Source organism: Hesperophylax consimilis, chromosome 31, assembly GCF_061612785.1.
Source record: "Hesperophylax consimilis isolate HC1 chromosome 31, BYU_Hcon_1.0, whole genome shotgun sequence".
Lineage (NCBI taxonomy): Eukaryota > Metazoa > Arthropoda > Insecta > Trichoptera > Limnephilidae > Hesperophylax > Hesperophylax consimilis.
In genome coordinates, this window is record NC_142866.1 from 1,774,510 (window position 1) to 1,792,207 (window position 17,698).

Below are 17,698 nucleotides of genomic sequence, written 5' to 3' on the forward strand. Positions count from 1 at the left end.
CGTGAATATGATTTTGCTAATTAACAGCCACTTGAGGCAATTTTTTCTTTAAAAATAGTTAATAATAAATGTATCATTGGCTCCGTCCACACGACGGCCGCTAAACGCGCTGAGCTACTTCCAACTAGCACGTAAGCTAATAAATACTTGAAAATTGGAATGCCCGATAATCTATTATAGTCACAATCCTACAATTGATTTAATGCGTTTTATGTTGCTCTTTTGACTGAATAATTATTTATTTGCTAACTAGCAACTCACAACTGTGGGGCGGCTCGGCGCAATATGCGGGCGTCTTGTGGAACCATTAATGCGTAATGCCCACAAATCGGTAGTCAACGAGCAAAAGTGGAGAGGAAGAGAGGAAAGTGTGGTAATCTCATAATATTATTATGTTGAAAGACAGAGTATTTCAAACCCGATTCACCCGAGTTCTAAATGAAAATAATACTCATCGGTCTATCGACCATCTCGCACTTTTTGCTATTGCATTCTGAGTAGTATTGTTAGAAAAATATATTATATAATTTGAAGAAAGCTCGTTGCATTGGAAAGTTAGGGTTTTATTCTGGATGTATTCAATTACAGTAAAACATATTTCCAAATATGAATACATCATAACATGTACGAAATTGGTTGGTGATATTACGATTATCAAAACATCCGATTGGGCAAGCGATGTTACTCCAAAAGTTAATCGAATTTGGCTGATTTAAAAAATAATGCACGCATTTTCAAATTAAATTAAAATATTCTTGCTTTGCTTAAAAACAGCGCTTATCACCAATCATCACAGTTTTGGGGCAGATTTGGTAAAATAACTCTTTTATAATGTTCGATGTTTTGTTTTATTTTGTCAAGATTGGTGTTGCCTATAATATTGTACGTACCATAACCGTATCATGTAAAAACATTCAAAAATTTAAAGACTGACATTTTTAGCGAAACGTGCCTATATGAAAAAACCTTCGGTTTTGAAATATGTTTACATTTTTAATAAAAAGCGATTTAAACGATTTTTTTTTGTTTTCACTTAATTAAAATGATGCCATCACAAAGTGAATTTCCAGTTATTGAAAAAGTTTTATTGGAATTTTATGCCCACTCCAAGTATGTTGTGATTGTCTAGTTTAATTATGTGCATATGATACATTATTATACTGTTATTTTCCGACTCTATGTCCGGGTTAAATCTTTCCCTTAGGAAAAACAAAACCCTTCCACATACTTTTCCACAAATGATTCAACAACACGTCAACCTACCAGAGATCAAATTGGAAAATAATTCACCGACTCCAGATATTTTCATATCAGATGGTTCGGCTTGGTATAACTCTTAACAGGGCCTATAAATCCTACTGATCCCTCAACATAAATATTTAAAAAATCTTTCGTAATCCTACATGTATTTAAAATGACTGATTTTTGCATTTTTATAAATAATTTTTTTGATAAATCTAATACGCCTAAATGTTGAATGAGAGAGCTAGGTATAATGCCAAAAGCCGCAATAACAAATGGTAAAAATTTTAAAGTCTGAGAATGCTAAATTCTTTTTATCTCATTTCCTAAATCTGTGTATTTTTTCATAACAGATTTTTTAATATTACAGGAATTTGGAATAGCGACATCAATGATATAAGTTTTTTTTTTTAAATTTTGTCATGTAAAACTATATCGGGTCTATTATGACTAATCGTTCGATCTGTTAGTATAGTTTTATCATAATATATTTTATAAAATTCGTTTTCTAAAAATGAATTTGGTTCATATTCATAATATGGTATTATATTATGGCAATCAATCAAGTTATTTTTAATTACCAAATTTTGGTGAATTATTTTTAAAACTTGATTGTGCCTAAATGTATACTCGGACGGTGTTAATACAGAACATCCCGATATAATAATATGTTCGATAGTTTCTATAGTTTTATTAAAAAAAAAAAAAATTATAGTTAAATATTACAATTATATGAAGATTAAATCTCGTTTTTTTTTAATTTTTAAAATGAATTTGATCACAGATAGAGTTAAACCTTTCTAATATTTTGTGTATTAAGTCTACTTTTGTATTAAAAGGTAGCTTAAAAGTTTTTATGAATTACTGTTTTCACATGAATTACTGTTTAATATTATCCAATTTCATACGAACTTAGCATTCTAGTTTAATGTATCGTAACTGGGCGGGTTAGTTTAGGCTAGGTAAAGTATGGTTACTGTTAATGCGATACCGCAATAAAGTGTTAAGAGTCAAAGCGTTGTTAAGCCCTAAAAACCCTTGTAAGTACCCAAGTGACTTATTATTCGAATAGATTCAAGTTATCGATGTAAGACAAATACCAAGCATAGTAACAATTATTCTTATTTACTTATACTCTTGCTCTTTGATTTAGGGAGAGTCAAAAGTGAACATTTGTTGACTTGTAGTTACATACCTATAAATTTCATTATTGTGACTATCACTAATCTTTGTAATGCATCAGTTTACTTCATGTAATATATGTAACGTAGTATGTATAGGCTCTACGATACATAATTAGGGTTTGTCAATAATGTGACTGTCCTAAAAAGGGATTCCTCCTTGTTGAACAGACAGAGCCGTGTATTGAAGCAATAAAAAAAGACATACATTATTATTGGGAACAAAATAGTGGTTTCGTGCCTCAACTCCGTAACATAATGTATAAAATTAATTTCAGAAAATAATAATGTTTGGTGCTTTGTAAATAATTATTCCCTGAAATCTACAAACATTGTCACAGACTAACAATACGTAACAAAAGCAATAAACTGCCAATCTACATCAAATTACATTGACGACTGATTTACTATTGATAAACATACGATGGGACATAATATTACGCTAGAGTACTGCATTCCGATCGCTTCATTCGTAACTCTCATGACTGTAATTGGTCTCTTTGCATAATACATACGATTCTATGAACAGTCGTAACTCGTAAACGTCACTTCCCCCGGATAAGTCATCACGGCAAGAACACAGTATCTCTATGCTCTCAGATAGGGACGGAGATTGAGATTACGCAGTGATCCGGGCTAGATACTGGCGGTACTGCAATCTGCAATACAAAGCAGGAGGTAAAGTACTTGAGCGTCGTTTTACACATCTCTGACGTCCGCTGGGTAGCAAATAGGAGATCCGCTGATTAAGAACCTGCATGGTGCAAAGGTTAACTAAAAAACATATAATTTTTTTGTTCACTGAAATTTGAAATTTGAGATGTGATACTGCCAGATAGTCCAACGCAATAATGCATCCTCCTAGAAGAAGTAACTGTTTATTTCTTAGTTCACAATTGTAATGTACTAAATCTGTATTTGGATTTTACGACCACCAGACTAGACAGATGTCCGTAATGTTTAGATTTACTATTAATTATATTTTTTAAGCACTAATTATTAGCCTGAAACACAACACCTGAATATCAAATAAATGAAGATATAATAAGTCTTGACGCCATCTAGTAGGAGATTTAGCATTATCAATGCTTTTCCTACAAAAATGTAGTTGGTGTTTTTTTAGTGAGAAAATCTAATGAGCAATAATTGTTGAATTAAAAATAACAGTGCACATTGAATAATTTGGCGGGTTTGAATAAGGCAACGTAGCGCAATAAGTAGAGCACCTGACCGGCAATCAAAAGGCTGCGGGTTCAGTTCCCGTCGGCAGCATGTATTTTTTCCCGAAAGTATTTTTCATTTTATGTACCTATGCGTTTCAGGATAATAATTATTACTTAAAAAGTAATACGTTATCACTATACATAAAAAACCTATATATAGATTTTTTAGGATTTATTCTTGGCCAAATCGAAACATAATCGTACATATCATTATGGTGTTTGTATTATATTTCATCGTTCGTGCAACATGCTATGCGCTTTCCATCATAAAAATTGAACCCCGCACACTGTTGTAAATGATTTTATATTAGCTATAAATAGAATTAATAAATTTGATTAGTGTATTTAGTGACACTTTGAATTGCACTAACTTTATTAACTGCAGATAAATTTCATTATTAATCCACTCTACACGAGCTTTTAGCTCGTGATTCTATAAAGGCAATTATAACACCCCCATAACCCAGGACTGTGACGAACTCAAATTATAGATGACAAAGCTTAAATGAATATAATTTATTACAGTTGAACGAGACTGCAACTATCACAAAATACGATTTTAAACTTTATTTTTTTCGATCAGCCAAACTCAACCTATAGAAAACTCCTCAACATCTTTAACACCTGCCTTAAGAAAATTCTTCAGTATCAAAAATATTCTACGTTCTATAGGATGGGATGCTTCACAGAATTTAAAAAATTCATCAAATTTCAAAGCTGATTAGTCCTGTTATTATATCATTATTGGCAGTTGTTTCACAAAACTAAATAATAACAGAATTTGAATAGAACCTTCATAGAACTGGAAAATTGGCTTTGAAAATTGATGAATTTTTCAAATTCTGTGAAACAACCCGTCCTTAGACTCCTTGGGTCTTCCATTCCTTTTTGATTACTACTTTTGATAAAACGAACTTGTTGCTCCATACCAAATACGAAGTACATTTATTATAAGAAATATAAAACATTATACAAGATGAAAAGTGAAGAAAAATAGTGAAATTAACTATGGTTAATTCTCATTCTCTATGGTTAACTATAGTGCTAAGATCTGAAATTTCCGCGTCCCTTATAAACTAGCCGAAAAATTAATAGGAGTTGTTTAAAGCCACAATAAATAGATTAAATTAAAGTTTAAACCTTCTACGTTTTGTGAGATCAAAAGTTTTAGTTAAGATTTCAAAGTGTGAGTGATTTTTGCGCAAAAACTAATTAAAGTAAAAAAATATTAAATGTCAAGTTGAGTGACTTTGTCTATGCAATAAAACAAATATTAAATAGTGATTGCCACCATCAATTTTTCATCAAGCACAATTAAAGAGGGGCATTTGTGAACTTACTAAAATAGTGATGACTAGCACACGTAGCAAAACCCCAATAATTTCGGAAGATAAATTGAACACGGATAAGATTATTGAATACATTGATAAAAAATTTGAAACCCTGAAAAGAGATATATTTACAAAAATTGATTTACAAACTACAGAAACTACTAAAAGTATTGATTTTATCAGTGCTCAATACGATGAGATGTTAAAAAAAATTGAGGTCTCAAATAATTTAAATCGAGCGATTCAAATATATTTTGAAAATATAAAAAAAGACCAAATGGAAAAAAATATGATAATTAAAAAACTTGAAATCCGACTTTCTGATTTGGAAACGTTATCAAAATCTAATAGTTTGGAAATAGCAGGAATTCCACAACAAAACCGCGAACAACCTTTGGAAATTGTTAAAAAAGTTGCTGCCGCAGCAGGAATCCACCTCTTACACACTGATATAACTGACGTCACGAGAGTCTCAGACAGACGAAATGAAGCCCCTCCTAAATTTCTTGTGACCTTTTCCGATAAAAGAAAAAGAGATTCCCTCCTTGATAAGAAAAAGGAAATAAATTATAATGAAATCAAGGATCTGGCGACATCTCGAATCTTCATCGGGGAAGAATTAAGCCCGTATCATAAAGAAATCCTATGGAAAACAAAACAATTATCAAAAGAAAAAAATTACCAATATGTATGGTACAAACAGGGTAAAGTTATGATACGCAAAAAACAAGATGATAAAATTATCTACATTAAGCACCTTGATGATATGGTGAAAATAATTTAGTGAATAATATGAACAACATTACTTAATCCACTTAATAATTTAAATTGAGAAAATGAATAACGCACTAACAACAAACATACCAAACATATCATCCATAAACAATAATTTTAACATAATGCACCAGAATATTAGAAGTATCAATAAAAACTTAGACGAACTACAAATATTGATGAAAAGTTTAAATTTAAAATGGGATATTATTATTCTTACTGAATGTTGGCTAACTGATAAATACTACCCCCTACAAATTAGTAATTATGTCCCTTACTCTACAATAATGAACAACACAAAAAATGATGGTGTCATCGTATATATTAAAGAAGATATAGAAGCTGATGTCAGAGAGATCTGTATCAATAATGCAAACTGTCTAAGTATATCAATCGGTAATGACACAACAATACTCGCAATTTATAGATCTCCTTCTACACAAAATCTAGAACCATTCCTCAACTCCTTATCTAATCAACTAAGTCTACTAAAAAGAACTAAAGATGTATTTATCATTGGTGATATAAATATTGATATTCTTGAAAATGGCCATCCAAAAAAATTTGATTATATGCAAACACTAGCATACCATGGATATAAAAGCCTAATTGATGAACCAACACGTGTATATAATGAAAGCAAAACTTGCATTGATCATATCTTTTGTAAAACTAATAGAAAAACTCAAGCCATTATTTGTACTACCACACTGACAGACCATTATACAATAATTCTATCTATTACAAAAAAAATACATATGTAAACCAAAAAAAGAAATCACTCCTAACGAAGTCTGAAACAAATTGGGAAAACGTCAAATGCGAGTTAACAGTGAATGACTGGACAAGCCTTCTGGAAAAAGATGATACTGATACTGCTTGGAGTTATTTTATAGAAGTTTTACAGAACATTATCCTATCAAACACCAAAACCATAGAAAAAAAGTTATCTCATAAAAATTTACACATTAAACCTTGGATTAGTCAGAATATTATAAACTCAATCAGAAAAAGAGATGAACTGCACAAAAAAGTCAAAAACAACCCTTATAACCTCCTAACACTTCGATTCTACAGAAAATATCGTAATACATGTAAAAATGTAATACGCTATGCTAAAGAAACATTCTATAAAAACAAAATTGATGAATGTAATAATGATTCACGTAAACTCTGGCAGATCATAAATGAAATAACTAATCCTAAAGCCTCACATAATGACAATAGCATTAAGGAATTAAACATTGATGAGATTCCCACATCTTTTACAGAACACCCGGACAAACTTCTTGACTTTATAAACAACTATTTTTGCAATGTAGGCTCAAACTTAGCAAATAAAATTAAACAAAATTCAATTAGTACTATCGAAAATACAGTGAGGATTGACGATGTAAATCAAGAAAACAGCCTCAATATTGTCAAGATAACAAGTGATGAAATAAGAAATATTATAGCCTCCCTAAATATAAATACTTCATCGGGAAATGAACTGATATCAAGCAAATCAATTAAATATCTACAAAATGAGTTAATCCACCCACTGACGTATCTTATAAATCTGTCAATATCAAATGGTATTTTTCCTGCTTGTCTTAAAATTGCTACGATCATTCCAATATATAAAAACGGTCCCAAAAATGATGTATCAAACTATCGACCAATTAGTATTTTAACTACACTATCAAAAATATTAGAAAAAGTTATAAAAAAACAAATGCTTACATTTTTGGATTTTAATAATATATTATCGTCTACGCAGTATGGTTTTAGGGAAAACCTGGGTACTGGTGACGCTATAGCTAATGTAACAAATATAATTATTAGAAAATTGGATGAAGGCAAAAAATGCCTAGCAGTTTTCATTGATCTTCAAAAAGCTTTCGATACCATTGACCACGAAATACTGTATTTAAAACTAAAAAAAATGGAATAACCGAAACAACCCTAAACCTACTTAGAAGTTACTTAACGGGAAGAGAACAATTTGTACAAATTGGTAAAAGAAGGAGCAAAACTCTACCAATTAAGTACGGTGTCCCCCAGGGAAGCGTATTAGGACCTATACTATTTCTAATTTACATAAATGACCTTATGAATCTTCCCATCAAAGGAAACATAATGAGCTTTGCAGATGACACTGTAATTTTATTCCATGAACAAGATTGGACAAGCACATATAAGGAGGCTGAACATGGCCTAACTGTTCTTCAAAACTGGCTTAAAGCAAACTCCCTTACATTAAATGTGAATAAAACCAAATATTTAATTTTCTCCAAAAACAAAAGAGGACAACCAATGAATGAGCATATACTCAAACTACATGAATGTCAAAAAAAATTTCCTCAATGTTCCTGCTCGATTATAACTCAAACCAAAAGCATAAAATATCTTGGTATTGAAATTGACGATAAACTACACTGGGATTCACACATTGATCGAACTTCAAAAAAGTTAACTAAACTCATCTACTTCTTCAAAAAATTACGGAACATTTTGTCAGCTAGGGATTTAAAGAGAGTTTACTATGCTTTATGCCACTCCAAATTGGAATATGGAATAATAGGATGGGGCTCAGCAGTATCAAAACATATAAAACAGCTGAAGGTAACTCAGAATTGCATCATAAAGACCATACTAAAGGTTCCTATAAGGACGTCAACAACAGAAATTTTTAAACATTTTGACGTTCCAAGCATACAGAAAATCTATGCCAAAAACATTTTGGTACAACACCTCAAAAATAATTCTCAGGAAAACACCTCACATACTCATAAAACCAAAGCCAAACAAACAGAGATACTAACTATACCAAAGTGTAACTCTACCTTTGGACAAAGAAGCTCTGAATTTTTAGCAGTAAAGGTATATAACAAACTCCCACTTAGTATCAAACAAATCAAAACAAAAAACAACTGCATTAAGAACATTAAATCTTGGCTTAAGGAATTACCGGAAAAAGAACTTACTAGCATATTTAAAACATCGTCGTAGAAGTATCTGGAAACCCTTACCCAAAACATGGAGTCATACCATAGAAGTCGCTGAATAACTTATCCAAAACCTAGTCCCCCCCAGCACAGGATCTCCTAGTGAGGAGGGCTATGAATATAATCAACATCTATTTTTTATATATATATTCTTATAAAAATGTAAAAAAAATGTATAATATAGCTACTAAATAAAAAAAATATATAAAAATACTATGAGCAAATAGGAAAATAATTACTTAGTTGTAATTTAAAACATACAAAATTGCATTGTTAATGTTCAATGCAATAACAGTCATCCGGTCCCTTTTATAAAGTTCACCAGGGTTGTCATTGGATATGTGACTATGTCTTCTGGTTGTTCTGGTTGGTGTCTTCCCGGGTTTCATCTATCCTTTCCATTCCCCTTTGGTTATGTGAAGGCCCCACAAAAAAAGAATTCACGGAGGTGGCCTCATCTCTCCTCTCCACTCCTCCTTGGTACCCGGAAGGCCCCACGACGAAAACGTCCACTCCCCATTGGTTTCTTGAGGGCCTTACGAGGGAAGAGGGCCTCACATATCCTCTCCACTCCTCCTTGGTTCCCTGAAGGCCCCAAGAAGGAACAGGCCTTCGTCTCTTTTCTCCACCCCTACTTGGTTCCCTATAGGCCCCACGATGGAAGAGGATTTCGTCTCTCCTCTCGACTCCTCCATGGTTCCCTGTAGGCTACGCAAAGGATGAGTCCACTCCTTATTGGTTCTCTGAAGGCCCCATAGAGGAATAGTCCACTCCCCCTCAGTTTTCTGAACGCCCCACGAGGGAAGAGGGCCTCGACGCTCCTCTCTACTCCTCCTTTGTTCCCTAAAGACCCCACCATGGAATTTTACTTATATTACTATTTATACCTTAGTATACAATCTTTTTTTGCCCAAATGTTGTATTTGTAGTTGCTTGTTGAATATGTTTTTGACACTGAGATATAGCGTTTTTAATATATGTGTTAAGTTGAAGTTAAGTTAAGTTAGTTGAATGTTAAGTTGAAGATTTCATCAGTGCTAGTTCTTACAGGGACCTTCAGAATAGTTTTCTATTGGCTTTTAGGATATTGTCTTTTGCACTGCCCCATCCAATAATACCGTATTCTCAGAGCTATTGACAAAGAGCCATGTAGATCTTTATTAAGTATTATTACTGGAGACATTCCTGATGGTTTTGAAGAAATAACTTATGTTCTTAAATTTTATTATTTAAATAGTTAATAGTTAATATGCTTAGTTAATTTTAAAGCAAAGCTTATTATTATCGTAATACATGTTCCAGAAGTTTCTCTGCGGCTAACATTCCAGTCGCGACGGAACTGGAATCAGTAAAGCACAAAGTATATATTTAGCCTTTGATGAAAACTATACCTCTGTAAAGGATTAGTTTGTGTCCTTTGACAAATACCAGTTTCATCACGGAGAGTTTGAAAGTAAACCACAAAACTATGACGTAGTTTTCAAATGTTATTTGACCTGCATAGAAATTCAAATAAATGCTTTGAGATTCCCAATTTGTGAGCTCGGCTGCCAATATTAAAAAAATATTTTCCTTCTCGCTTTATTATATACTAGCTGACATTTACCCCAAGTTGCTGAGGGTTATCCTTAAGACATATACATATTCTATCGCAGACTTTTCTGTAGGTCTTTTTAAGATATACAATTCCGTATTACATTAATTTGATGTATCTCATAAGGTATAGCCAGCGTTAACAATGTAGTGCCCCCAAATAAACTTTCGGACTTGATTATAAAACATCGACTTTTCTCTACTTTTTATAAATATAATATGCATGTATTATCCACGGTGTCCGGAAACTCGTAGTACAAGCGGGAAACTGGAGAATCTACACCACACGGGGAACCCAAAAAAACATAAAGTTTTTTTATTTGAGCATTTTCAAAAAAAAAAAAAACCAAAAAAAATATTTTTCGGCTATTTTAGGGTTAAAGTTTTTTCTGGTGTTTAGGGTTGAATAACAGATGTTATAACCCTGCAGAGCAGAAATATTTTATGATTACACCGGGTTAAATGAAGGGTGATTTCAAAATAATGCTTCAAATCCGAGTTTCTTCATTTGTTTTACTTTCAAATAGTTTTAATTAATTGGGTACTTTGATCTTCAGTAATAATTTATAAGAATTTGATTAAAAAAAAAAAAAATTAAAAAAAAAAAATCAACTTCAAACTCGATTTACTCGATAACGAAAGCTCAAATAAAAAAAAACATACTACAAAATCGACTCCAAATGTGATGTAGATTCACCAGTTTCCCGCTTGTACTACGAGTTTCCGGACACCCTGTATATGTAAACCTTCTGAAAGAAATTTTCTAAATCGTAGTGTAAACCCTATCCAAATCCGTTTCGTGGTTTAGAATAACTAAGCGCACAAACACACAGATGAGGATAGAGACTTTATTTCAGCGTTTTCCAATAAGAGGTGTTATTTTGATATTCAAAGAAAAATGCCATTTTTTATATAAATGATTAAATGTTTATTTCATTATAAAGAAGAAGGTATGCCGTTAATAGTGAAAAATAACATCAGTCAAATGACCACCACAACCACGCCTACAGGACCATATCCTTTTCATGAATTTGTCCATAAACAAATCGCAAAGTGGATGCCTTATGTCCTCGATAGCCTCACGAATTCCATATTCGAGGTCTTGAAACGACGCTGGGCTGTTGACGTAGACCTTCTCTTTCACGTGGCCCCTAAGGAAGAAGTCGCAATGTGTTAACTCACAAGATCTCGGTGGCCGATTGTGATCACCTTTTCGAGAGATAATATGGGTCGAAAACTTTTCCCGTAAAAGATCAATAGTTTTGTTGCTTGTGTAGCACGTCGCGTCGTGTTGTTGAAAGTAAACGTTGTCCAGATCAATACCTTCCAATTCCGGCCATAAAAAATCACTTTATGGCCGGAATTAAATGCACAAAATACCTCTTATTGGAAAACCCTATATTTAGAGATTGGAGATATTCGTCTATGTTCATCACCTACCTGCACCAAAACTCTCATATGTTCAAACGCGAAATAGCAATAAATAATTCCGATTTTTTTTTTAAGTTTATTCAAGTTTGGTGGAGATATTGCAGAAGATCGTTTTTAGTGTTGTAAATTTGTCTTGCATATTAATACATTCTTGACGGCCAACACCTTTCCCTGGACGACAATTGTTCGTCGATAGGCAATTATCTAGCTCGTTTACCGGCACCTTTAAACTTCACCCAAGGTTTAACACTATATTTCAAAAGCATTTGTGTCCAAACACTCGGATATAACAAATTAAGGTTTTAGATAATATGAGTATGTACCTACCAGTATATTTTTTAAATATATTTTTACATTGCAGGATATAGAATTATATCACACGTAACACATGCGTATTTCCCACGAGGCAGGGGCTCTGGTATTTCTCGTCTACCTCACGGGCCGATAACCACACGTCTGAATGTTATTCGCGAAAACAGAAAGATAAATAAAGCATCAACATTGAAAATTGGAATCAATATTTATAAATAAACAAGCCAGGACTACATATGTACGAGTTTCTTTATTTTCAGTGTACATTTTACAAAGATATACATGACATTATTTTTAAGTCTTTGATTCGAAGAACGTCTCCGGCTGCCACTGCTTGTGGTTATTTGGGTCCTTTGATTCGAAGAACGTCTCCGGCTGCCACTGCTTGTAGTTATTTGTGTCCTTTGATTCAAGGAACGTCTCCGACTGCCACTGTTTGTAGTTATTTGTGACCTTTGATTCGAAGAACGTCTCCGGCTGCCACTGCTTGTAGTTATTTGTGTCCTTTGATTCGAAGAACGTCTCCGGCTGCCACTGCTTGTAGTTATTTGTGTCCTTTGATTCAAGGAACGTCTCCGACTGCCACTGTTTGTAGTTATTTGTGACCTTTGATTCGAAGAACGTCTCCGGCTGCCACTGCTTGTAGTTATTTGTGTCCTTTGATTCAAGGAACGTCTCCGACTGCCACTGTTTGTAGTTATTTGTGACCTTTGATTCGAAGAACGTCTCCGGCTGCCACTGCTTGTAGTTATTTGTGTCCTTTGATTCGAAGAACGTCTCCGGCTGCCACTGCTTGTAGTTATTTGTGTCCTTTGATTCAAGGAACGTCTCCGACTGCCACTGTTTGTAGTTATTTGTGACCTTTGATTCGAAGAACGTCTCCGGCTGCCACTGCTTGTAGTTATTTGTGTCCTTTGATTCGAAGAACGTCTCCGGCTGCCACTGCTTGTAGTTATTTGTGTCCTTTGATTCAAGGAACGTCTCCGACTGCCACTGTTTGTAGTTATTTGTGACCTTTGATTCGAAGAACGTCTCCGGCTGCCACTGCTTGTAGTTATTTGTGTCCTTTGATTCAAGGAACGTCTCCGACTGCCACTGTTTATAGTTATTTGTGACCTTTGATTCGAAGAACGTCTCCGGCTGCCACTGCTTGTAGTTATTTGTGTCCTTTGATTCGAAGAACGTCTCCGGCTGCCACTGCTTGTAGTTATTTGTGTCCTTTGATTCAAGGAACGTCTCCGACTGCCACTGTTTGTAGTTATTTGTGACCTTTGATTCGAAGAACGTCTCCGGCTGCCACTGCTTGTAGTTATTTGTGTCCTTTGATTCAAGGAACGTCTCCGACTGCCACTGTTTGTAGTTATTTGTGACCTTTGATTCGAAGAACGTCTCCGGCTGCCACTGCTTGTAGTTATTTGTGTCCTTTGATTCAAGGAACGTCTCCGACTGCCACTGTTTGTAGTTATTTGTGACCTTTGATTCGAAGAACGTCTCCGGCTGCCACTGCTTGTAGTTATTTGTGTCCTTTGATTCAAGGAACGTCTCCGACTGCCACTGTTTGTAGTTATTTGTGACCTTTGATTCGAAGAACGTCTCCGGCTGCCACTGCTTGTAGTTATTTGTGTCCTTTGATTCAAGGAACGTCTCCGACTGCCACTGTTTGTAGTTATTTGTGACCTTTGATTCGAAGAACGTCTCCGGCTGCCACTGCTTGTAGTTATTTGTGTCCTTTGATTCAAGGAACGTCTCCGACTGCCACTGTTTGTAGTTATTAGTGACCTTTGATTCGAAGAACGTCTCCGGCTGCCACTGCTTGTAGTTATTTGTGTCCTTTGATTCAAGGAACGTCTCCGACTGCCACTGTTTGTAGTTATTTGTGACCTTTGATTCGAAGAACGTCTCCGGCTGCCACTGCTTGTAGTTATTTGTATCCTTTGATTCAAGGAACGTCTCCGACTGCCACTGTTTGTAGTTATTTGTGACCTTTGATTCGAAGAACGTCTCCGGCTGCCACTGCTTGTAGTTATTTGTGTCCTTTGATTCAAGGAACGTCTCCGACTGCCACTGTTTGTAGTTATTTGTGACCTTTGATTCGAAGAACGTCTCCGGCTGCCACTGCTTGTAGTTATTTGTGTCCTTTGATTCGAAGAACGTCTCTGGCTTCCACTTCTTGTAGTTATTCTGGTCCTTTGATTCGAAGAACGTCTCCGGCTGCCACTGCTTGTAGTTATTTGTGTCCTTTGTAAAAGTTACAGTTTAAGTTAAAAGTTTCCTTTTCCTATGTAAAAAAAATGTTTCCATCCCTAAAGCCTTTAAATTTAGCCACGATTGATTTTATTTTTATTTTAAATTTTGAATAAAAATTGGGGGGGAGGAAATTTTCTGGTGAAGGTATTATGAAGGCCGCCGTCGAGACCCATTTCTGCACCAAAACTTGAGTTTTTTGTTTGGCCGATTTGAAGATGTTGTATCTGGTATAAGATTTGGTCGCTTCTACGATTCGTTCTTAAGTTCAACAGCTCGGCTGTGGAATGAACTGCCGGCCTTTGTGTTTCCTCCCTCCTACAACATGGGACTCTTCAAGACCCATGTTCACTCCTTCCTCTCCACAAAAAGACCCTCCACACAGCATCCCCAAAGATGACATAGGCCCTGAGGGAAATTATTTTCTTCAGGGCCTCCTGTGTGGAGTTAATATAAAATAAAATAAAAAGATAAATTAATTGACCAAAGATTAGTTATATCACCTAGTAGTGCACAAGCTAGTATTCCACGTAAATTATACACCGCCAGAGATATAAATCAATTTTGAATACTGTTAATGTATAACATTGCAACCAAAGAATAAAGCTTTTTTATTTTAACAAAGTTACTTTAACTAAATAATTTCCCTCAGGGCACATGTCATCTTTGGAGATGCTACGTAGAAGATATTTTTTTTGTCGAGTAATTATTTAGTTTTGTGTAACTTGAAGATAATTTTATATTAGCCGTCATTTCGGTTTGGTGTGTAGTGGCGCGCCACTGGTACAGCCCATACCATTCAAAATATGTCGCTGCCACCGCTGCCATTCTACCGGGGCGGTGCCAGTACCTAGATACTACAGTACCTAAACCATCCAGAGCCGTGCGGGAAGGTGCCACGGGCTTCCCGGAAGTACCACATCCGGCTACCAAAACATATACGTAACGCAACTATATAAAGCAGCCACGAGTGCGCCACAACTTTTTTTTAACTGTGAATATTTTACCATTAAAAAAATAATCAATTTTACAAGGTATAATTATAAATGTTCTAAACTAAAATAAAAATAATTCACGAAATTAGTTTTCACTGCTTTTGATTTTTAATGTTTCTCTTCTGTAGAATCTGGCGCTAGTGTCTAGAAGAGTGTTGAGCATCAAGACGAAGAATATTTAGTGTTTGTAGTTATGGTTTAAGTACATATGTAAATAAACAAATTTAAATTTATAATTAATAAAGAAGACATTTTCTTCATTTTGGCATTTTTACATTGAACTTCTTTTTTTTTATTTTAGTAGGTGTTCATCGTTTTCGACTGTTCTGATATTTTCGGGTAGGCTGTTGAAGTATTTTTCCCTCAATATATATTTAATGATTCGAGAAAAAGAGGTGTTACATTTTTATGTTGGAAATATATGTTTTTGACGAGTACAACTTTCAGTTAAAAAGCTGTAATTTTGTTTTTCTTTTATTATTTCAACTACATTTTTTTCGGACAAGATACCTTATCATCAATTTTGCGGTGTAAACAGAGTTTCAAAATTCTAAACTGTAGGCAGATTCTCTTACACTACTCCCTATTATTATCCTAACAGGCTAGTACGAAAGTCGAGAGAACTCAAAAAAAAAAAATACTATGTATTTAATAAAATGTTACCATTCAAGGGCACTGAAAAATCTCCCTCCCGTTCTACTAAATCCTCGTTTTATTGGACGGCAGTGACGTGTTGTTTATTACATAATATCCGTTTGTAAGTTTTTTATCCCCGTAAATGTGTGATTTTGCCTTTGCAGGGTTAAATATTTCGCCCAACAAAGGATAAACCGCGGGACCTTAGTTATTCATTTTCATCCCTATTTATTCCTTCGGAGATAAGAAAAATTATGAATACTTTTAACTCGCGAATACTTTTAGGCAATTTTCATTCGATGTCACCGGCGTGAACATCCAGTTCACCCATTGTAAAATATTCCATCATTATAGCATTGCATCCGGTCAAACCGCAATTTTCCCGCTCGTGCTTTTTCAATATACCTAACTCAATTACATCAGAACTGACAAGTTGTTGCCAGTCAAAGACCTGAGCGGGAACGAAACATCGATTCCCGCCATTGCCGTTCAATAACTAGCTGCGCATAAACTTTAATGGATTTTTAATTGAACCCAGCCGAGGCTAGACATTTTCATAATATTATGGACGGAGATAGAAATTTATTTATATTTTTACTTGGTAGTGCCAAAAAATTAAATAGTAGAGTATTTTTGTATACAATCAAATAAATAAATAAAAATAATTGAACACCATACCGTATCGCAACCAGTGAGAATATGGCATCTCTAATCTGGACAAGTTGTGAGGTTGAAGGGAGGAGGGATAGAAACGATGAGAAATCGGAAGATTCACAAGTACCTACAAATACCTGGCTATTCAGAACTGATCACCAAACACGGCCAAATACATTTTAAGAAAAGTTTTATTTATAAGAAGAAAAATTCTTTAATTTTTAAGTTTTTCATATCAGGTAACAGTTTCCCAGTAAAAGAAAAGATACATTCAAAACACAAAATTTGATAGCTTTGAAGCCATTGATAGTAAAGAAGTTACTTCGTGAAACAATGCCATCAAAATAGTCACAAACTTTAAAGCTTCTTAGTCTAGTCGATGAATTTACTCGATATTTGATTGTTTTCAGTCATTCGGAACAACCGAGCAGTAAATTAATACTTTACACCGGTTATACAACGCTCAGTTATGCTCAGATCTTCCCGCGGAAATTACATATTTACTTTTTTAGATTTTTTTTTAGATTTTTAGTTTTTAGATTAAGTTATAAAAACTCAAAAAGTAAAGTACTCAAATTACAAAAAAGCGGCATTTATAAACTCCATTGTGACGAATGCAACGCTGTTTATGTTGGACAAACTGGCCGGTCCTTTAATACTAGGTTCAAAGAACATATAAGATCTTTTAAAAATAATAATAAAATACAATCACAATTTGCCAAATATCTCCTAGATGAAAATCATTCACTTAAATGAACAAACAAATATAATTCGTTCACCTCTACTAGATATCTTCAAACTTAGTGCAAATATGAGTGCATTATGAAGTACTTAATTATGCTATTAAAATAACCCCAAGAGTCATCGTTTGGGAATAACTAACATAGAGACCTTCAGTCAAATTTAAACATTACAGTAATTGGGGAAACTTTACTGGAGTAATAACCATTAATAATTTCTAACATTTTACTCAGAAATCAATTAAGAAATCAGTAATTGAAATTAAAATACCTATCTAGAAATAATATAAATGTATCGTCTGTAGGTGGGCTACCCACAGTTTGATAATGCCTTCAGAGGGCGAAACAGCTG

General features: G+C 34.2%; 1 protein-coding gene across 1 annotated transcript in view; it reads left to right on the forward strand.

Moving 5' to 3' along the window:
- Positions 1-17,698, forward strand: part of LOC149409333 (sodium-coupled monocarboxylate transporter 1-like) — a 113,136-nt gene that overhangs the window by 9,330 nt on the left and 86,108 nt on the right. The window lies entirely within an intron of this gene.